Raw genomic sequence first — 10,612 nt, 5'->3', positions numbered from 1 at the left:
ATTAAGGCTCTGAGGGGGACTGAACAGAGAAAGAATAGACCTGGGAAAGCAGACTCCAGAAAGGTGATGTCCAGCTGTGTTGGCCTCACCCTGGGGGCATTTTCCCATGGGTGAGCCCCTCCAGACCATCTCAGCTATGGTGAAAATCTCTGAAAACGCCAATAACAGGGACTTCTTGGTTTGGGAGATAAGCCCTTTGCCTCTCTCCAAGCTGTTTTGTCTCTAGATGAATGACACAAACTCTAAGTCTAGCTTTGTTGGTTGACAAACCGGCACCTATTCATGGAAGCCAGGGAGAGACGGAAGACAGAGGCGACCTACTCCTACTCCTACTCCTCCTTGGGTGGTAACAAGATTAATAAGCAAGAGGACTGACTTATGAGGTTTGTCTCTGCCCAAAAGATGAGTAGATCTTTGCACCTACCTACCAAATGCTTAAAAGTTTGACTAGAGGCTCTAATGGGGCTCCACCATGGCTACCGCCCAGATGGACTCCACAATGCATTGCTTTCTCGGGCTGCATCCTTGAAGTGGGTCTTAGTGTGGGCACCGGGGGCAGGACGCGCTTTGGAACGAAAGGGGAGCAGTAAGGCACCTCCAACTGCCCAGGTCCAGCCTGCAGGTCAACCAACAGTCACATCCTCTTGATGATCTCCTCCAAGTTTTCTTAATTTGAGATGGACATTTAGAAACAGATACAAGAATGAATGTACTTAACTACTGAGGTGAAGAGAAAAAAGATCATCTTTTAGATAACCTAATTAGTGAGTAATTAGCAATAACTAATTAGTTAGTAATTCTGTTAAAATTACTAGCAGAATAAGGTATGATTCATCTGGACTAACCCTAAAATTGTATGCCCCACTATTCAGATTCTAATTCTTTCTTTTAAAAATTTTGTTTATTCATTTGAGAGAGAGGGACAGAGCCACAATGAGTGAGGGAGGTGCAGAGGGAGAGGAAAGGAGCTGAGCAGGGAGCCTGACATGGGGCACAATCCCAGGACCCTGAGATCATGACCTGAGCTGAGGCAGATGCTTAACCAATGGAGCCCCCCAGGCACCCCTCAAATTCTAATTCTGATCAACATTCAAGACTTGGAAACAGACTAATATTAGGTGGACAGAAACAAACCCATATCAAGGCTGGAGAAAAACTGAATATTTCTATCCCCATCCTCCATTATTTTGGCACAGATACCTTCATTCAATAACCAACATGGAGACCTCCACGTCAGGCTATCTTAGATTTCCTAATACTAAAATTTCCTTCCTATCACTGATAAATAGAAAATTTGGCAAAATACGTAAGAAAATTGTTTTCAGATATTGGGTAATCAGCAGCACAAGACCATCATCTCTAAGGGAAAGAAAACAAGCACGATGACTTCTACCAAACCCCAGCTTTCTGCCTAGAGGTGAATCAGTCTCTCCTAGTTAAAAAGAAAGAGATCAGAGTTTAAGGAGACTGAGACAGCCAGACTGGCACGCGGAAGAAGAGAACACAGTACAGAGGAGGAGCTCCAAAAATCTCCTTAACGTTCCCTGTAAGTTTTTTGCTGGAAACGAGGCGGCACAGGCAAAAAGTGAAACTCCATGAGGCCAGGGGAAGGATCTCAGAAAGCTGTGAGCTGAACAGGTCTCAGGGCTCCCCTAGGAAAAGGGGGCATTTCAGTTCTAACCATCTGGACTCGAAAGTCTTCACTGAACACGCGAGGTATTCAGTAAAAACTACAGAAGACTAACACTTTAGTCATAGTGTTTAACAAGCCCTACATGAAGATTGCTCTATACCCACCTGTGGCAGACAGTTTTAAGATGCTCTCCAAGACGCCTGCCCTCTGTCAGACGGTCTTTGTATACCGTCCTCCTTTTGGGTGCAGATGGCACACTATCCACTTAACCAAGAAGTCATGCTGATTTATACTGTTAAAACTCTCAGAAACTCGGAATAGAAATCAACTTCCACCAAAGAGCAAAGATCAATAAAATAGACAATGAAAAGGTAACAACGAAGATAAATACCAAACATAAATTTTCTCGAAAAAAAAATCAATAAAATTGATAAAACACTAACAAGACTGATCAAGGGGGAAGAAAAGGAGAGGATGCAAATTATCAATGTCGCAAATGAACTAAGTAACATCACTGCAGGTACTAGATTAATAAAGGATTATGAATCATTGTAAGCCAGCAAATTCAACAAGTTAGTTGAATTAGATTGTTAAAACACCCACAAAAATTGACTCAAGCAAATTTAGAAATATGAAGATCCTTTTATGTATTAAAGAAACTTGACACTTAATTTAAAAAAAAAAAAAAACCTTCTCATGAGAAAATAAAATAAAACTTAAACCCTCTAGGTCCATATGACTTCGCTGGGAGAAAAAATTGAAGAAAAACATCCAATAACCAATAGTGATTATAACTCCCAAAATGTTAGGGACAGAGGGGTACTTTCTTAGCTTGAAAAAGAGCATCTACAAAATCCCAAAAGTCCGCATCATACTAAAAGTGGAAAGATAATAATTTCCCATTAAGATCAGAAATAAAACAAAATATCCATTCTCATCTCTGCTACTCAATGTTGTCACAATGCAAGAAGGGAAAAAAATAACATTCAAACAGAGCAGAAATGATTTCATGATCCTGTACAGAGAAAATCTAAAGGAATATACAGGAAAGTTACCAGGTTTATAAGTGAATTTAGCAAGATGCAGAATATACAGTCAAAAAAACCACAATTATATTTTTATATAAAAGCAGGGAAATGAAACTGGAAAATTAAATGTGAAAATGATTCATCTTACAATACCATCCCAAAACAATATATTTAAAATAAATTTAATAATTTGGGTAGACATGTACATTGTCAACTACAAAATATTGCTGAGAGAAATTAAAGAAGCTTTAAATCAATGAAGTATACCATGTTCAAGGATCAAACATCGAAAATTGTTAAGACGTCCATTATCTCAAAATCGATCTTTAGAATCAATGCAATCCCTATCAAGCATGTTCTTTTTTCCCATTCTCCCTTATTTCTACCACTGATTTGCTTTCAGTGTAAATGGGAAAACCTAGCTTACTGAAGAGGGTTTCTGAGTCTGTGGAGTTGGGGGAGGGGAAGAAACAGACAGAATAAAGAATCATAGTTAGTGATTCATTCCCAAGAAGCATCAAGGTTTAGGACACGGGAGAAGAGGAGAAAACAGTGAGGTTAAGGGTAAATTACCAGAGAAACTGTAGAACTAAATCGGGGTGTTTCACAAAGAAAAGCAAGGGCAGCTCTCATTTGCCGCAAAGCAATCAGAAAGGATGCAGAAGGAAATAAAAACAAGACAAAGATCATCGAATACAGTAAGGGAATTTTTGTGCTATTTGTCACAACCACCTCTAGAAATGCGCATCCAGCCTGTGAGAATCACTCCTCAGCCGCCTACCCACGGTGATGTGTGTCTTCGGTCATATTCCTCCTGTGTCCCATTAGCATAACTTGAAGGTTGAGCGGTGCAGTTCCCAGACAGTTCTCTCTCCAGATAACCTGAAGTTGCAATTCCCTGAGTTCAGTTACTCCGTGTTGAATTATTTAGATGACTTAACTTTTTTGAACTAAAAGGTGAGCCTGTCATTGTACATGCCAACAGACTGTCAATATCAAATGTGTCAAACCAGATTTCGAAAACTGATCATAACATCCAATTTCTTACCTCAATGAATACCACGCCATGGGCAACAGATGCATTTACTCCTTCATTTATTCAACCTTATTTAAAATACATACTCTAGGTGGCATACAGTAATAGTTTTTTAATTATATTGCTCAAACCCTCAATGTCCTCCTTATATTTTATGTATTTGATAATAATTTAAAGAGAGTGGTTTCTTAATCACTCTTCCAGTAATTGTAAGGTTTTCGATTTACCTTGGATTTTTGATGGCTTTTGTAATAGATATTTTGCTGTTCCTTTTCCCACCTACTGGAAGAGAAAGCATCGTTGACCTTCCTTCCTCTCACCCGTTTGTATTTTCTTCATTCAGTTTTGCAATATCAACCCAAATAATCATTATTTTATTTTTCACATAAGTATTCCCCTTTCGTTAGCCATTCCAGCAGGAACTGATTTAGATTTGTCATTTCATGTTCATATGTCAATCATCTACACACTTTTAAGTTCTTCATTTGCATTCATCTCTATGTCTGTTGTTCAGCAGAAGTTAAGTCTTCGAGGCCTTCACTCTATCGCCTCTACATCAGCATCCGAAAAACCATTAGGACCCTGAGAAAATCTTTTCTGAGGCATTGACATGGAAACATCACCTTGCTTGGGCGTTGACATTTTGTTTCAAAACTGCTTTCTCTCAAAATTTTACGGCTGGTTATTGTTCTGTCTTCTGACATTTCATATTGTGGAAAACTATGAGTATAAGACTTTTCAGTGTTGTTGTTGTTTAGTTACCAAGTTTTTATTATTGCCATGGTTCTGCTTAGACGCTGCTCTGCTGGAAAGCAGTCAGATTTTACCAGCTTGAGATTGAAGACGGCATGAATGTTCCGCGAGGGAAGGGCCTTTTCCTCAGTTGTGCCTAAAGAACAGCAATCTCTTTGAGGCTTGAGATTTTATTTCCCCTTTACTAAAGTTGTCTTCATTCGTGTTACATTCATTTTGTTTTTTAATTGTCTCTGTTCCATTCGTTTTGGTTTCTGATTCGGAACTTGATTCTCTTACAAGCTTACAGAAAATATTTCTACTTATTGTCTTTCCTGTCATTATTTTATCTTTTATCTCTGCCTCTGTATTCTGGGTAACTTGTAAAGTACATCACCGGACTCACTGGATTTCCTGCCAATAGCTCCCCGCTGATGCCTTTGGTCTCAGTCCTTTTGTTATGTTTTCAGGATTCCTCGCGCTTCTCATTTTCCCTCTTCCTCTCTGCCCACCCCACAGCTCAGTCTTGTTTTCTGCTGGACTGCAAGGCTTCCCCGAGGCATGTGGGTTCACTGTTCTCAGACTGGCTTCCCCGCTTACTGGCTCAGAAGTGTGGATCATTCCAACGTGGCCCTCCGTGGTCCCTTTACCACACATACAAATCTGTACCTCTGGGAGACAAATCCGATTTTCCACCCAAAGCTTGACACGCGCTTCTTTCTCTATTTCTTTTTTTTTTTTCTTCTTCTTCCTCTATTTCTTAACTCCTTGATAAACACGTATCGCAGCTCAATGCAGACAAATCAAAGGTCGGATATGATATGCCCATCCCAAAGGGAATCTGCCTCATCTTACAGTGAAGTTCCCCTGGTATTTTTACTGAGGAAGCATTTTACATAGCTAATTAGCACATATAACCTAATAAACAAGCAGAGGCTCACAATGAGCAATACCTAATACTTTACCTGCATGAATAATAATAAGTAAATAACTTAATTATTTTATGTTATTTATTTTATGCACTTTATTTTTATAACTTTGAATCATTTATCTCTAAGTCTTCTAAAATAACGTCATGAAATTAGGGCAATTGGAAGGCCAGTGGAAAAATAACAACAGGTATCATGAATCACTCGCTACACTTTCCTCATGTCGAAGTCCCATGTAAAGCAGAGAGAGTGAGTACGGGAGCCTCCCAAGTTACAAAATATATGTATAATATAGTATCTTTCTGTTACAAAAGCAATATTGAGCACAATATGCCTATCCTGTAACAGATTCCCTATTATGAAATGTCCTTGTTACTAAAATGAAACGTCAGAACTTCCTGATTCTATTTCTGCCACCATAGTGTTCTGTGAGCCTTCTAGACTAACATTATTCCTCCGCATTCCGCAAAAGATGACCTTCAATCAGCGTAATATGCCCTCTGCCTCCAAGGCACACAAAGTCTAAAAATCAAACATATATATTTTGAAATGCTTTCAGCACCTGAGTGGGGGTGAGTGGGAAGCAGCCTAATCTGAATTTCATACTGTGGTTACTTAAGATACTGTATGTGAATTCTACTACCACCTGCGAACTCCCATCTTAATGACGCTGTGTATACGATACTTTAAAAACACTTATCAAAGTAAAAAGCATCAAGCTGTGCATATACTTAATGTACTCAAAATACTATGTTATTTGCACACATTTATTAATGTTCTGGTTATCTCTCAAAAAACTTTGAAGTCATGGTAATGCAACCTCATAAAATATCTTCGAAATAAATTATGCCACGTAAAATCTTTTTTAAGAGTGAGAATCCAGGGGCACCTGGGTGGCTCAGTGGGTTAAAGCCGCTGCCTTCGGCTCAGGTCATGATCCCAGCGTCCTGGGATCGAGCCCCGCATCGGGCTCTCTGCTCAGCAGGGAGCCTGCTTCCTCCCTTCTCCTCTGCCTGCCTCTCTGCCTACTTGTGATCTGTCTGTCAAATAAATAAATAAAAAATCTTTAAAAAAAAAAAAAAAAGAGTGAGAATCCACATGATTTCTGATGGCTTCAGAAGGACCTCTACATATATGAAATGCAGTTTATTTTTACGAAGAAATCTGTTAACCCATGGCATTTCAACTCAATCCTCTATAACTCTTCAGCTTAAACTGCATATTCTGCTGCTTCTTCTAAATTGGTTTATATATAAATCCCAGAATCCAAGCCTGCCAACTAGGGATTGTCTCTGTTCTCTTTTACAACATAGATGGGGCAACGTTTTTGTCTATTTCAGTAAGAACCGTTAGGTCTCTTTGGGGGGTTATTCAGAGCACTGCTAACCTAGGGTTTTATTTTAATGTTGGAATCATTGTTTTGCTATTTTGTAATTAAAGAGATTTTTCTTGATGCAAATACTCAGCGACATTCTTTAGGGACATTTTTAAGCGCATGTTCCCATTTTGTGTGGTGTAGCAAATGAAGTCATTTTTGTATTCTTCCTATTATATTTTGTAAGATCAGGAAAGAGCTTTGCTCCTAGAATGCCCTACCGTGGCTACAAGCACAGCGGTCTGAAGAAAAGCTCTGAGAATTCAGAAACACAATCTGAAACAATGTGGAGGAACTGCCTGCCAGCTTTGGGGAAATAGACCGCCTGGGCTCACAGCGATCAGAAATGAGGTCATTCACATTTAGCAAAAGCCTTGGGCATTTTAAGGAAAGAGGAGAGCCAAAAACAACCATTCCCCCAAGCCAAAAGATTCTTCTGCTCTGCAGTGAAAAGGCTCCCGATTCCATACGGGTCCTTTCAGTTACCTTTACGCCCGCAGCTAACAATGACATCAGCCCTCATCCCGTCTTCCAATACGGAGCCCGCCAGTATCATGGATTAGTGTGTTTTCCACAAATTTCAGTCATTTGACCAAACTATTCAACGTCACCTTCTCCATTTTCAACCGCGGACTGAGGCATTCTTGTTTTCCATCGTTATTTCTTCAAGTAATTGTCTACATATTCAGAGAACTGGCCGGGGGGGGGGGGGGGAGTTTATTTGAGAATTGTGAATCGTGTTCAGCTAACTAGTAATTGAAATGCTTTCTAAGCACTCACTTTTCAGTGGAGTGTCACGATCAGGGAAAATCTACTTTCCGTGGACGGTCTTCAAAGCTATAAAAACTCCTTATTTTGTTTTCTTATGCTGAGGTTGGGGTGGGGGGTTGATGTTACATCCTCGTTCAGATAAAATGATTTCTGTTCCATATGTTCTGTCTGAAGGCCTATAATTTCGCCACTGTTGATGGTGGAAATGAAGTTTGGTGGAGGAAATGATGTGGAAAGGCATTTGATATTTCTGGGCTGTTCCAGTGAGTGTGAGCATGAGCGCGCGAACAGATTTTGCACACAGCATCTTCCAAGACATCAGAAAGCTAAATATCCTTTCCTTTTCAATGAATAATTATTTTGGTTTGATTTATCAATAATGTTTTCACTGTAATTATAATAGAAATAATGAATGGATCTTCTGTCTGCTAAGAATTATGCTCTCCTGTAAGGCGCTTGTTTGGTGGGCTCTACCCATAAGTCACACAAATTTAACATATTAAGGCTGTTATGCACAGGAATTTTTAGCAAAGCAGCACAATAGCTCAATTTCCAGGCAATAGTTTCTTGTAATAAATTGACATCAAAACAAATGAAAAGTTGGAAAGTTATTTCTGCTAATATAAAAGTATGTATTGTATAATGAACCTGTTTCCATGCAGGTTTATGGTGAAATCAACACTTCATCTTGATGCATAGTACAGTACAGAACAGTAAAATGCAGAAATGAACCAGGCTCAGGTAGAATGAGCATGGAAAGTTCTGAAGTTGATGGTAGAACAAAGCATAAATTCAAAGACCATCACCATAAGTTTGATGGGCTTCTCCTCCTTCTCTGCCTCCCTCTCTCCCTTTCCTCTCTTACTCCTTCCTTCCTTCTCTCCTTCCTTCAACAGACCTTACTAAAAAAAAAAGTGTAACCCTTTGAATGCAATAATGCCACATGATTTCTCAATCACAGACTTTGCTTGGCCATTTGGAGTGGTCACGCCTGTCACCTCCTGGCTATGTGTAGTAATGAAAATGGACCTTTTAATTAGTTACATACAACACATAATGGCTGCAAGACTCTAACATCCTTTATGCAAATGATTCTTTAGAGATTATTAATTATTTTTTGAGGAATATTAATTTCTCTAACCCTCCAAAATTATTACTACTGGGAAACAGGCCCGAATTCATTTTAACTATGATAAAATTGCACTCAGTGACAATTAATCGAGCACAGCAAAAGAGACCTTGGTGTTAAATGAGAAGTGCACTCACTATTGCTTCTTGTGGATACTTTTAATTTGTATGCACAAACATGATTTTAGGCCCAGGAAGTACGATCTCTGGTCAAGTAAATGTTTTGGACACCTGTTTTGAAAACAATTTATGGGGCGCCTGGGTGGCTCAGTGGGTTAAGCCTCTGGCTTCGGCTCAGGTCATTATCTCAGGGTCCTGGGATCGAGCCTCGCATCGGGCTCTCTGCTCCGCGGGGAGCCTGCTTCCTTCTCTTTCTCTGCCTGCCTCTCTGCCTACTTGTGATCTCTGTCTGTCAAATAAATAAATAAAATCTTTAAAAAATATATATATATATATATACACATATATATATTTTTTTTTAATATTCTTGGAAGGACTGAAGTTGAAAACTCCACATTAAAAGAAAGGTTTTAAAAAAATAAAACCAGGGGCGCCTGGGTGGCTCAGTGGGTTAAAGCCTCTGCCTTCGGCTCAGGTCATGATCCCAGGGTCCTGGGATCGAGCCCCGCATCAGGATCTCTGCTCAGTGGAGAGCCTGCTTCCTCCTCTCTCTGCCTGACTCTCTGCTTACTTGTGATCTCTGTCTGTCAAATAAATAAAATCTTTAAAAAAAAAAAAATAAATAAATAAATAAATAAAACCAAACTAAATACGGTGAACCGCATTTTGTGATTTCCCCCCCCCCCCCCCGCATTACATGCTGGTTTAAAGGATGAGTAACTGTGACCTATCAAGAGAAGAAACTGACCAGGCAACAGTTCATTTTGAAAAGAAAAGTAATTCATGAGGATTTTTAGATCCTCATGTAAGTGAAGGACAAGCTCTATTTATGAGTAGAAAATAAATGCTTGGCGGTGTGACAAACTATGTTTGTAAAGAGACACCAGGCTATATACATTGTAGGAAGAGTAAACACATAACATACATCAAGTAGTAGTTAGAGTGACTCTGTCTAAGATGAGAAAATAGCAATCTTTGGAACTTGCTACTAATTTTTAATGCATGCATACATATATGTTGGCTGCATTCAAAATTGGTTTTGAAATTATTAAAAATAGGTCAAAGATTTCTAACCTGTTGAAAGTTCTCAGATCACACTGAGAACCTGAATAATGTTCTGGACCTTTTTTCCAGGAAAATAATAATAATAATTACTATTATACATATATATATATTTCAATAAATATGTATAGACATTTTTAATAACTACTATTAATTTTATATATATATGCATATATATACCTGTATATATGCGTATGCCAATTGTTGCAACTATTTTTATTGTTACAAACACTTCACAAACACCTGGTACTCTGCAGGCAATTTTTTAATCTTCTTGTAACCCAAAGATCTATGCTAAGAAACTATGATTTAACCATTGAAAAGTTGTAAAAGTTGCTGGAAAAAACCAACATATTTTCTGAAAAATCCAAAACATTACTTTTATTAGTCTGCCTTCATACCAAAAATGATCAACTATTCCTATTAAAATGTTCTATCTTAGAAATTACCCACTAACCATGTTATGATAACTGTAAAAACTTCCGTAACAACAACAACAAAAAACTTATATAACACTGTATCAGCAAGGGCAATTTTCTCAGAATACTAGCACACAACCTGATCAAGATAAGCCAGGTAGATACTCAGAAAATTGTCTATGCGGAGGTGTGAAACAAAGTGGACAAGCAGAAACCCAGGTCCACTCATTCGGACCCAGGTGACGTGCTACAAGAATCAGGGGCAGTGGGGCACGGGGGTGGCTCAGTGGGTTAAGCGTCTGCCTTCGGCTCAGGTCATGATCTTGGAGTCCCAGGATCAAGCCCTGCATCAGGCTCCCTGCTCAGTGGGGAGTCAGCT

This window comes from Martes martes (genome assembly GCF_963455335.1).
Source record: "Martes martes genome assembly, chromosome: 2".
In the NCBI taxonomy this organism is placed as follows: Eukaryota; Metazoa; Chordata; class Mammalia; order Carnivora; family Mustelidae; genus Martes; species Martes martes.
Note: the sequence above shows the minus strand (reverse complement) of the source record.